We start from the raw sequence: 13,117 nt of genomic DNA, 5'->3' as shown, positions 1-13,117 counted from the left end.
GATGTGATTTAGGGTGTGTTTGGAAAACTCGTTGGAAGGGAAGAAGTACGTTTAGACTTCTTGAAAGCTTCAATTTTTGGTTTGGCAAATTTTTTTTTTCATGAACGCATAAGTGATTTTGCTACCAAAACCAACGTTTACAAGAAGCAACTATTTTTAGCTTCTGCGTTTTCCTAACGAGCTTTTAGCCATGGATATTAACCATTTATTTATCTTTTACCAACTTTATCCTTCATATATGTTATTATATTATTTATAAAATTCTTATTATTTCAATTTATATGAGCTTTATTTTTTTATTATTTATTTTTTTATTTTTTCAACTATTTGTTTGAATTATACAATTCCTAAACCTAACCTAATCTAAACACACACACTTTTCAGAAAGGGAAAATAAGGAACGGGGAAACAAGAAAGGAAGGGAAAGGGGGTGAAGAAAAGAGAAAGAGAAGCAGACAGGGAGAAGAAGAGGAGAGTGGGGGAGGAACGGCGTCGGCGAGGAGCCCACGGTTGCCGCCGTCGCGTCGCCGAAGGAATCGAAGCCGCGAAGAGAGAGAGAGAGAGAGAGAGCTCAGGAGAGAGAGGAGTGTCACCATCGTCGTCACGGTTGCAGGCGTGAAGACCGCCGCCGTCGCCGCGCCTTGCCCAGTCGCCGTTGAGATGGCTGAGCGCGAGGTGGAAGTAGCTTTCGTTGTCACCAAGCTGTCACCACTGCTAGAACCGCAAGGAGAGGAGACGCGTGTCTGACCCGTTGCTGCCGGCCCGCCTAGCCCGAGCCTTGTCGCCGTCGTCATCCTTGTCAGATCCACCGCCTCTGAAGCTTCTGGCCACACCTTTACCGCCGGAGAACGCCGCCGCCGCCACCGGAATCCGCCACTAAAGCCTAGGTCTGCTTGGTTATGCAGTCACTGCCGCACCTTGTCGTTGTCAGAGTCGCCACCGCCAAATTCTTGCTATTGCCACCGTTGTTCTAACTGCTGTCGTCATCACTAAAAGTGGCCACTGGGGCTGCTCGAAAACCCTGTTGTTGCTGCTTCATTATTTTATTGTAAGCTATCTCTATTTCCAATTCCATTGAATTCATTTCCATTTCCGATTCCATTGAATTTGAACTCTCTATTTTGTTGCAACCTTGATTATCGCTGTGAGGATTACTAATGTCGCTATTACTGGAGTATCATTGGAATTGACGTTGCTCTTGTCCTGATTAATGCTGCTCCCTTCCTGTAATTCTTTTGGTAAGATTAGTTTTGTTCTACAACCAACATTCTGATTATTGCTCATTTGATGATGTGTTCTATTTTATCCTTGTATTTGCTTCAACTTCTATTGAATTTCCTCCCAAAGTTGTTGTTGCTGCTACTAGAGTTATGGGTGATGTCGCCCCATCCTTCTATTTTTCCATAACTGTAGTGAATCCCTAACTAAAATCCTTATTGTTATTGTTGTTATATGCTTGTTGAGGGTTTTGGGTATTCACGTTTCAGGGTTAAACCATTGTAATTATAGAGCCGTGTTTGATGGTGTTGTTGCGGAGAGTTTTCAGTGTAGCTAATGCCACTGCCGTTGTTTCATTCTCTTAGTACAGTAAGTGTTTCTGTCTTGAAACCCTCGCGTTAGTATTCAATTATATGTTTCTGAGTTTTACGCGACTTTAATGTCTCAGGGTCGAGTTTTGTTGTGAAGGGTGCTTTTTGGGCTATACGGCTGCGGGAAATAGTCGGAGTCAATGCTGTTCGATTTCGGAATGAGGAAAAAGGAATTCTCCAACGCGTTTGGTTAGTGGTTTTGCGAGGTAGGGGCGTTTTTATTAAAACTCATTTTTCTTTTTAAGAGTTGTTATAAATTGATATTTAGGCAAGTAAATATTTTCGGTGATTATGGAGTCTTATGAGTTGAACTGAACTGTCTTGAATGAATGTGATTGCTTACTTGTATGTGGCTAGTTCTGGATATTGAGTTGATATTGAGATAGTGAATGAAAGATTAATTTGAAATTCTGATTCGAATGTTTATTAAGTATAATTTGAGAATTGAAAAAGGATTTGATGTTAGAATTAGTTTGACTTCGGAAAACGATTTGAGATTTGTGAATGACTTGGGTTTGAAAATGATGAAAAGTGTTTGAGAAAATGTTAGTTGACTTTGTTGGAAATGAATTGGAATCTGGAAAGGGTTATAATGTTGGAAATGAGCTTGATTTGTAGAAAAATGAATTTAAATTGAAAATGGTTTGAGATATTGAAATTGTTCTGATTTTGAAACTGAGTTGAAAGGAGTTTGAGAAATGGTTTTGTTGGGACCCATAAAGGGTGGCAGAGTCCGAGTTTTAGAGGAGATGCTGCCAAAATTTTATAAGATTGGAAGTTTCATTTGAAGTAATTATTTAAAAAGATTTGTTTTTAAACATTATATGTTTTGAGATTTATAATGAACGGAATGGGAAGAAGGATGATGAGGATTGATGAGGATTTTCCTTGAAATATGGTTTTTGAATGAATTTGGAAATGAGATTTGGATTGATGAATGATTATGATGTTGTGAATGTTGAGATATGATCTTTGAATTATTTATATGGCTTATGAATTTGAAATATCTGAGATACGAGGTTCCCTGGATTAAGTGCCGTGGCTTGCCACCACGTGTACCAGGTTGAAAACTCAAAACTCTGTTGACCCTACGACGTAAGTGTGACCGGGCACTATATAAATTCCCGGGAATGTTACCCCCATTGAGCAATATTGATTATTTGAGAAAAAGCTATGCATAGACTCTTGGGGATGCACGTCGGGGGACAGTCTAAGGACAATTCAGACTTGTCGGGTTGGCTGGATAACCGACAGATGAGCCTCATCAGCCATAGGACAGGCATGCATCATATGCATTTGTATGCTTTGCTTGGGTTTGAACTTGTTTTGGTTTGCCTAATTGCTAAACTGTTCTTAACTGCTACTTGAACTACTTGCTGTAACTGCTACCTAAACCTGTGTTTTCCTTGTCTGTCTTGCTTGTGTTTGTCCTGGCGTGCTACATTTCAGAATGAACTTTGGTACTGAATGATTGTGTTGTTTGATTGCGTGGTTGGGTTTCTGATTGAGTTTTTCTTATAAAAAGGAAATGTTTGGATTTCTGAAAGATTAAACATCATTTCTTTGAAAAAGGTTTTGAACAATTATTTATTGGTTTTTTAAAAGATTCATAAGACAATGATAATCACTGAGCTTAAAAACAGTTTTCTTATTAAATATCTTCTTATGACAACTTTGAAACTCCGTGGTGAGACCATGTGGTTAGGTTCTCACCCCCCTACAGCTTTATCGTTTCAGGAATCGGATGAAGCATTATGAAGAGTTATGCTGGGTTTGATTTATACGTTGTATTAATTAGATTATTTTCTTCCCTCGCCTTTGTTATTTCAAGTTTTGTAAGAGGGATAGGAGTTGTATGTTTTCTATGTGTATTATATTATGAGATATTATGTAAGGAGTATAGTCTATGAATCTATGCCTGCATGTGCTTTTCTTAAGATGAAGTATTTATTTCCGGTTTTCAAAGAAATCAGCGATACGGTTTCGAGTCACAGGCTCCTAGTTTAATATTTAGTATATAAAGTAGTCGTAATACTTCTTGTTATCAGAGTAACGCAGCCGGAAGCGTGACATTCTGGTAGAGAGGGTATTACAACATAGATTATGATTCTATTAAAAAAATAAATTAAATAAAAGAATTAATCATAGTTAATAATAAAATCATAAATGTTGGATTCCAAATTAATATTAAGAATAAGATTATTGAGAGTATTGGAATAAGAGTACGATGTAAAAAAATACTAAAGTAACATTCTTAGTTAATACTTAAAAAAATATAACATATTTGATTAAATATTCTTTTATATATACAAGCCAAACAACATTTATTTTACTATAATCAATTTTGATACAAAAACTACCAAACATAAATCACTTTAACACAAACTTATTTTTTTATCAAAACCAAGTTTGCAAAATCAATTTTATGCAAACTCTCGCTTACAAACTGTAATCCAAATACACACTTAGCCATACAACAAGAAGCACAAGTAGAGTTATAAACACCATCTTTATTTATTGGAAAATGATTCTTGGCAACAATAGATTTTACAACTGAGAAGGAAGAATGTCCAAAACATTTGTGATAGACATCTAAAGAAACATAGCGAGTTAAGAACACACTAGCATTAGTAGGAGTAGTTTTAGGTAGGGGTGGGCAAAAAAATCCAAATTTTGGATTTTAAACCAAATTCAAACTAAATCATTTAAAAAAAATTAATTTTAAACAAAAAAAAATTCAAACCAAATTATATTTATTTTATAATTTGGTTTTTGATCCAATCCATTTAAACGGTTTTAAATTCGGATCCAGATCCAGATCCAAATTAAGATCCAAATTAATCAGCGCCTCAAGGTATCTTCTTTCCAATAATTTAATTGATTGATTTCTCTTTTGCCGTAAATTTACGAGTACATATAGAACTATTTATTTACCATGATTTCTCATTACATAACATAGACTACCAAAAAATAAATAAAAATGATAGTATTATTATTATTACAGCAATGTTTGATAATAAAAAATAATTAAAAATTATTTTATTTAATATTTATTATAATAATTAATAAATACTAAATAAAATATTTTTTTTGGTCTCTCTGACTTTATCGTTATTATTATTGTTAGGTGTAAAAAAGTGCATGCGTGATGTTCTTTTAATGCAGTTTGAACTTGGCAATTGTCATTACCACGATTTGCAACTATATATATATATTTTAAAGCAATAATGATGATGAAGATCTATATCTGATCCGCTAGTGTGTTACGCTGTGAATGTTATAAAAGTTGCAATCATGGTGGATGGTGGACCCTCAAGATCGTGCCATGACAATATTCAAATCAAATGTATGGTTCTAGTGACAAAATTAAATGTGTTTAGAACTTTAGATTATTCAAATTTCAAGCAGGAGCAATAATAATGTTTCGTCCTCAAATCAAATGTTCAAGAATTAATTTAAGAAAAAGAAAAAAACAACATGGGTTGTTGCATATATATATAGTAATTTGATTATTTATTATCATATTTAATATGAGTAGAGACACCAAAAAATGTATCAAAATTGTTCTAAAAAGTTTATACTTAATATTTCAATAAAATGAAGAAACTGGTTTTAAAACTAGATTTTCGAAAATTGGTTTTAAAACTGGATTTTTGGTTAAAAAATCTGGTTTTAAAACTGGATTTTATAAAAAAAACCGGATTTTAGATTTGGATTAAAAAAACCGAATTTAAAATCGGTTTGTAAGTAAAACCGGATTTAAATTCTAAAACCGGTTTAAAATTAGTTTTTATTTTTTCAAACTAATTTAGAACCGATTTCTCTCTTCAATCCAGTTCTGGTTTGGTTTCATAAACCATAAAACTGGTTCTGAAGTGGATCCAATTTGGATTTATAAAAATCCAAACCATGCCCGCCCCTAGTTTTAGGTATAGAACACATTCAAATTTGTACATGCCATGTTTAGCTTTGCCTCGAAGAAGAACCTCCTTGGTAGCCTACGATTTAATCAAACAATAATCAGGCAAAAAAATTGAAATAAACATGGTTGTCCCTTGCGAATCTTGAAACATTAATAAAGTTCTGTGTTATGGAGGGAACATGCAATAAATCATATGATCTATAATGTCGTCTTTGAGTGCAAGGATTAAGTAAAAGAGAGTTAACAATGTGATGAATGGGCATGCCTACTGATAAATTCTAATTTTGTGGTTTATCTTGAGTTGAATTTAGTGGATTTTATCAACTTATCTCACATTTATTCAATGAAATAGCATGGTTTTGTGAATTTCTCCTAAATTGTGCTTAAGAGTGAAAACATACTTTTTAGGCCTTTAATTTGCTAAATTTAATTCACTTTGATTTCACTAGTTGCCTTGATGTGTTTGCTAAGTGCTTTCAGGTTTAGGAGGCAATGATTGGATCAAAGAAGTGAAGAAAAAGCATGCAAGATGGAGAATTCATGAAGAGATGAGGATTTGGTGGAAACCATGGCCACGCGTACACATGACTCACGCATATGCGTGACACTTGTCACGTGACCTCATTAAAGGAACACGCTGGAGGCGATTTCTGAGCTGCTTCAGGCCCAATCCAACTCATTGCTGAAGCTATTAGAGGCCAAATTCAATAAGAATGAAGGGGGGAGTAATTAGTGTAGTGTAGAAAATATGCTTTAGGTTAGTTCTAGAGAGAGAAACTCCATCTTCTCTCTAGAAATTAAGATTCTTAGTTTAGTTGTCTCTTAAATTTAGGTTTTGATTCTTGTTTTCAATTAGTTTTCCTTGCAATTTCTTATTCTTACATTTTAATTTTCTTAGTTCTCTTGTTAATTTCTCCACTTTATTACTTTTAGTTTATGAACTCTTGTTAATTTTAATTCCATTTAATACAATTTGATGTTTTATGTTTCTATGATGTTTGTTTGAGTTGTTATTATTTTCTTGTAATTGGTAGTTGTAGATTTTATTAATTCATGCAATTTCCTATGTTTTCTCTTTTTTGCACACCAAGTATTTGATAAAATTTTTGGCTTAGTTTTAGAGTAGATTTTGTGCCTTCTTGGCTTGGAAAGAGAAATTAGGTGCTCTTGAGTCATTAATACCCAACTTATGTTGGTGATCTAGAGTTGTTAGTTAATATTGTTTCCATTGATGCTAATCTTTTGCTAATTCAATTAGTAAGTTGATTAGGACTTATAAAATGAGATTAACTAGTCTTATTTGATTTTCTTCTGATGTTGGAGATAACGAAATAGGATTATCTCTTGGTGATTACTGTGTTATGATTAATAACTAGGATAGAAAACCTTAATTCTCAATCCTTGCCATGAATGCCTCTTTTTAGTATTTGTTATCTTTAGTTGTTTGATTTACTTTTATTGTTATTTAAATTTCTTGCCATTTAATTTCTTGCTTCTTTATCAACCCACTCCCGTGAAACTCATAACCAATAATTGAGCATTCGATTGTAATTCCTAGGGAGAACGACCCATGAGCAATACTCTCGGTTATTTTTATTGGGTTGAACTTGTGACAACCAAAATTAAACTTTGATTGAGGGTTGTTTGTCGGTTGGGAACTATACTTGCAATGAAGTGATTTCTTTTATTGAGAAGAAATTCTAGACCGACGATAACCTCACATCAAGTTTTTGGCGCCGTTGTCGCGGAATTGCAATGTGTGCTTGTTATTAGTTATTATCCATATGTGAATACTGTGAATATGTTGGCTTTTTGTGTATTTATTAGTTCTTGCTTGTTTTAGGAGTTGTTTTATTTTTTTTACTAGCTTTTATTTTTATTTTCTCTTGTTACTATGAATTCTCATCCCTTTGGCTATGAGTTTGGTTCAAACTATGTTGTAGAAAATAGAAATGGGAACTTCTACGAGAATTTACATCAAGGATTTGGAAATCAAAAGTGGGAGGAGTCTCAATCTTATAAACACTCTTCTTGGCAACAACCTCCTCCGGTTTCTTATGGGTACAATCCAACTCCTAATGTATACCAACCTAATGGATGTGACGGATCTTCTTGTGATTGTCAAAACCCCTCCTCAACATAGCCTTCAACAACCTTACTCACAAGTCCTATACCACCATTCACCTCCATATGATCCTAACACATATCCATCATACCAACAACCATATGAACCATATCTAGAGCCACCACCATTCCAATATCAATACTCCCAAGAACCAGCAATACCATATACACCACCTCAAAATATGCACCAATGTGAACCATCTTCCAATTATGAAGCTTTCTTCCCAAATAATGAGCCTTCTTTTCTACCACATCTTTCATTGGATGAAGTTTTTCAACCCCTAATGCAAGAACAATAAGAACTTCTAGCTCGTTGCCAAAAGCAAGGGAAATTCGTAGCTAGCTTAATCGAAGCGGTGAGCCATTTGGCATCATTGTGCTCAAGTATCCAAGACACCCCCATTGTTGAATGTGTAGAATTAACTGAGGAGCACAATAAGAAGGAGAATTTGGAGCTTGCCCCACTACCTGTATAGACTTGTTCTTGCCCATGGTAATTTGATTGATGTTGAAGATAGTTCACATCATTAGTGCAGTGATGTATTGCCCTTGAATTTGCATACCAAGAGGGATTTCAGATGCTTCATGGGGCGGCAATCATAGCACGAGGATTATGAAAGGATGTGGGTGGTGGAAGAGTCGTGTTTGCATACGAGGATTGGGGATGAAACTATTGATTTTGAAAACATTGGACAAACCGAAAGAAGCAAGATGTAGCAACATGACCCAATTTGCCACAAATTTAGTATTGAGGTCGATTAGGTGAAGGCCAAAAACTTTTCCACCACAACCTGATCAGCCTTCACGTCCTCTACGGCCAAAGCCTCCTCATCCAGAAAAACTATTGTAGCGATGACCCTGGTATGAAGCTGAAGAAGAATCATATTGCTGGTTGTTTATAGCACTAGTGTGAGCAACATTAATCTGAACCATAGATGTATTTGGCTTTCTAAAGCGCTTAATAATGTCTTCTTGTGCCATTAGAAGAGCCTTAAGATCAGGTATAGTATAGGGTGGTTCTTTGATAGTGACAAGAGTTATAAAAGAATGATGATTTTTATTTAACCATCAAGAATCACATTGGTGTATTCAGAATCAATGATGGGAGCCCCAACGGCAGCTAGTGAATCCGCTAATTTCTTGATTTGTAGAAGATATTCAAATGTAGAACCAACCTTTATAACGGACTTGAGTTCTTGTTGAAGCTGGCGAATGCGAGTTTTCATTTGAGAAGCAAAGTATGTATGGACTTTACTCCAAATTTCATCAGCAAGTTCAAACCCAATAACATGATATTTAAAGGAAGCATCAAGTGAAGCAAAGAGCCAAGAATGCACGTTGTAATAATCGGTATGCCAATCTTGATATTTCTTGGATTCTGTTTGTGAGACTTCTTCAGGAGTAGAAAATCTTGGAAGAATTTTGGAAGGATCTAGATGATCTTGTCATTTCTAGCCACATATTGTGAGTGTTGCAAGGTGTCTCCAAGCAAGAATATTTATCTTTAGAGAGTTTATCAGCAAGTGGAATTGAGAGAGATTTGTGAGGTGATTGAGTTATTGTGATGGATGAGGAATTGGAATAGGTGACACGAGATGAGAGTGGTGTAGAGTTTGCTGAAGAATTTGCCATGGATCATGTGGCTCTTTTGATACCATGTGTACACGCAGAGTAATAACAAAGAGAATGAGAAATTGAGAATTTGTATTATCTATCTCTTTACACAATGCACTTAGGTATTTACATAATGCACTACCTAGGATAAACTACACTCAACTATAGTTACATTTAAGACTGATTAAAGAAAGGTCCAACTTCATAGACTAAATAAAGATACATGAACCCATTAGACAATCCTAGTATCCAAACTCACAAAGTTCAAGTGTAGGGTTCTCTCTAAATCCCAGCAGGGTCAATATACTAGCCACATCAGTTATCTCCAATCTCAGTTCTTTCCACTAGCGGTGTTCACGATGTAGTTTGGTTAAGTTTTTTAGAGAAAAGTCATCCGATCTAATTGTCTAATTAAACTGCAGTTCGGTTTGGTTCGATTTTTTTACCGAAACCATCCAAACCAAACCAAACCAATTAAAATCGGTTTGGTTTGGTTCGGTTTATTTGGTTTTTCAATCAATTCAGAAAAAAATACTACCATACTATTTCACAAAGTCATAACATTGAAATCAATAAATACAAATACAAAATAACTAACAAAGTCTTGATCCAATGAAATTCAACGACAAAAGAAATTAAAATACGACAATTAAAAAAGTTTAAAAGTTCAATAGTCAACTCAACCAAAAAAAAATATAAATTTTCAGCAAAAGATAACCACGTTATGGTGTCTTCTCCAACAAAACAGCTAAACTTCTTTATGCAAACCAACTTGAAATAAAAAAGCAGTTACATAATAAGAAGTAAAAACACAACAATAAATACAAATTTGTCAAACCTACTCTATTATATTTGGTAATTTCGTACCACATTATTGATAACAGTATGTAGGTTTAATATAATTTGAAGATGAAAACATGTTAAATTGATTCTTAAGTGGATTGTATTTTCAGAAAACCTTTAACAACTACCATATGCAAAAAAGGGAGAGCTTTCTATTTTAATTGTTAAGGACATCTTTGAGCTGGAACATTGAACCATAAACAGTGAACAACATAACAACAATCAGAATCAATTTCAGTAAATCAATAAGAAGTAAACAAGAAAATCTCAACCTGATGCATGGTTAATCAAGTATATATCGCATAATATTTGTTTTCCCCTTAGAAATCAAAGTACCAATTTCCACATCCTAAAAGTTACAATGCATGCCCAGGCCTCAACCTCATTAATCAATTTACTAATGGAACTTAGAATAAGAAACAAATTGATTCAAATACAGGGACAAGAGAAAACAGCTCCATTTTAGAAACGAAAAGATTTATAGTTAACAAAAACAACAGTGCAAAGCGAACATGATAAGCGGACACCACAATCAAACAAGATGAAATCATATTTGTAGAACTAAGCTAAAATTTACAACAGAAAAGGATTGCAGATAAATTGATACGGTATAGAACGAATGAATCTGTTAGGGTGAAAAAAGCATGAAAAGATGTATTTCATTGGTAAAGTAAACAAGTCGTAGAAATTGAACAACAATGAATCAATGATCATTGAATAGAAATTGAATACCTAACTTGGAGGCTCCATATCTGACTTGACTCGGTGGCTGGGTGTTGTCTGCGAGGCCATAAATGATGTTGTGAGTGGCTAGGTGGTGCTATCTTCGCGAGGCTAGAAACGGTGTTGTGGGTGGCGGCGGGGGTGGTGCTAGCTAGTGCTGGGTCCGCAACGGTGGTGCTGAATGGTGCTGTCCGCGAGGAGGTGCTGGGAGGAAGGGTTGGCGGCGCTGGGAGGTGGTGGGAAGAAGGTGTTCACCGATGCTGGGAGGTGGTGGGAGGAAGAGGTTCGCGCGAGCTGGGAGTGGGAAGTGCTGGCTGTTGGGAGAGTGGGAGTGGCCGCGGGTTTCGAGAGTAGAGAGTGTAGAGTGAGAGTGAGAATTGGCGGCTAGGTTAAGTTAGGTCGCGTTGGGAGGGGAGGGTTGGTTTTGTTTGGATTTTTTGTCAACTGGTTCGGTTCGGTTAGGGTTTTCAATGTCAGAACCGAAAACCGTACCGAACCACAATAAAAACAGCAAAACATGGTTTTTTTGGTTTTTTTATTTTTATTTTGTTCAATTTTTTATTTTTTGGTTCGATTAGTCGGTTTTGTTCGGTCCGGATCGATTTTAAACACAACTACTTTCCACTACATCTCAACATATTTATTTCCAACATCACAGTTGATTGATGTTCAGTATATAATTCAATAGTAACAAGTACAAATAATGCAATTCAAGCACAATCAAAGAGCAAATACAACAAATAGTATATTTAGCAGTTAACCAGAATTATTCACATAAGCAAACCAAGTACAACAAGCACACCCAAACAATAGCAAATAGATATACATGATGCATGCCTATCCTATTGGCCATGAGCTTACGTGTCGATTATACTGCTAAACCCGACACAAAATCTGACTGGCATCTACCCGGATTAGTCTCTCGGTGTGCATCCCCATGATGAATTAAACAAGTCATGATACCATTATGTCAACGAAGAGTGTTGTCTCACATTCTCCTGGAGGAATAAATCGTGCCAAGACAACGAAGAATCTTGTCTCATTTCAACAGAGAGTGCCGTCTCACCTTGCACCGAAGAGAATGTGGGCAGGATAAAACCACCATCCCCACATCACACCACAACCATGAAACAAGCGGGATGGAACCTCAACCCTTGCCCGGTGCAGGTGCAACATCAATTCACAAGTGGGACAAAACCCATGACCTTGTCAATCAATAATCATTATTAATCATAAACACGCAAGCAAGACAAACCTCTATCCTTGCCAATTCAGTCATTTAAACCACAATTAGTCAACATCAATGTCTTTAATCAATTTCATAATTATTAGATTCATTAACCATAATCTCTTTGTCAATTTAATAATTCATTACCTCGTGAGTGAGATAACACCACCGTCCTCACTGCAGGCGGGATAAACCTCCGTCTCCATAACAATTTAATTTGTCATATCACTAGAGCTGTCAAACGGGATAGCCCAGCCCATTTAGGCCCGGACCGTTTAAACCCACTTCATTCGTGGGCCATAATTTTTCAACCCGGACCATTTATGGTCAGCCCGATGGGTTAAACAGGCCAGCCCGTTTATTATTTTATTTTATTTTTTGAAAAATATTTTGACAAAATATACCACTTTTAGGTCAAAAATCTTAAATAAACAATATATTTTAGTTGATGGATCGGATTTTCGGGTTGGATCGGGAGAAATATCAATTAAATGTGCTATTTTTTTGAAAAAAAAATGTAAAAAAAAAATAAATGGGCCACCCGTTTAGCCCGTGGGCTAGCCCGTTTAACCCGTCATTTTTTCGGGTTAATCGGGCTCAGCCCGAAAATTAAACGGGCTTAATTTTAGAGACAAAGCCCGCCCAATGGGTGAACGAGCTGGCCCGATAGGTTTAACCTATTTTGACGGCCCAACTTGAAAATCCCCAATCACCCGAGTTAGGTTTTGCACGTACACGCGAGGTGTGTGTACACACAACTCCCCTATTTTTTAGAACTGTTGTTTTTGAATTGTTCTGCCTTTCCAGTGAAGAATGTAACCCCCTTTAACCTCCGTATGGAGTTGAATAACTAATAATTGTCATGCATGCGCACGCCTCATGCGTACCACTTTCAAAATCAACATAAATGCCATTTCCAATTTTGCACAACTTCTGCATAATGCCATTTTTTCAAATTTTCAATTCTACCACTTTCAAATCAACATAAATCAATTCCTAGGCCCCCTCTATGCTCAATTTTCAACCCCAATTCACATCCTAGCCGCTAAGGCCTAATCTACCAATTCAAACGCA

The 13,117-nt window shown here is 35.8% G+C and overlaps 1 long non-coding RNA gene across 1 annotated transcript; it reads left to right on the top strand.

Moving 5' to 3' along the window:
* LOC107617550 lies at positions 371-3,408 on the top strand. The gene is made up of 4 exons (XR_001614976.2): positions 371-1,238; positions 1,488-1,587; positions 1,667-1,795; positions 3,313-3,408. It is a non-coding gene; the product is annotated as an uncharacterized LOC107617550 (long non-coding RNA).

This window comes from Arachis ipaensis, chromosome B09 (assembly GCF_000816755.2).
Source record: "Arachis ipaensis cultivar K30076 chromosome B09, Araip1.1, whole genome shotgun sequence".
Lineage (NCBI taxonomy): Eukaryota > Viridiplantae > Streptophyta > Magnoliopsida > Fabales > Fabaceae > Arachis > Arachis ipaensis.
This window is presented reverse-complemented; position numbering and strand designations above follow the sequence as displayed.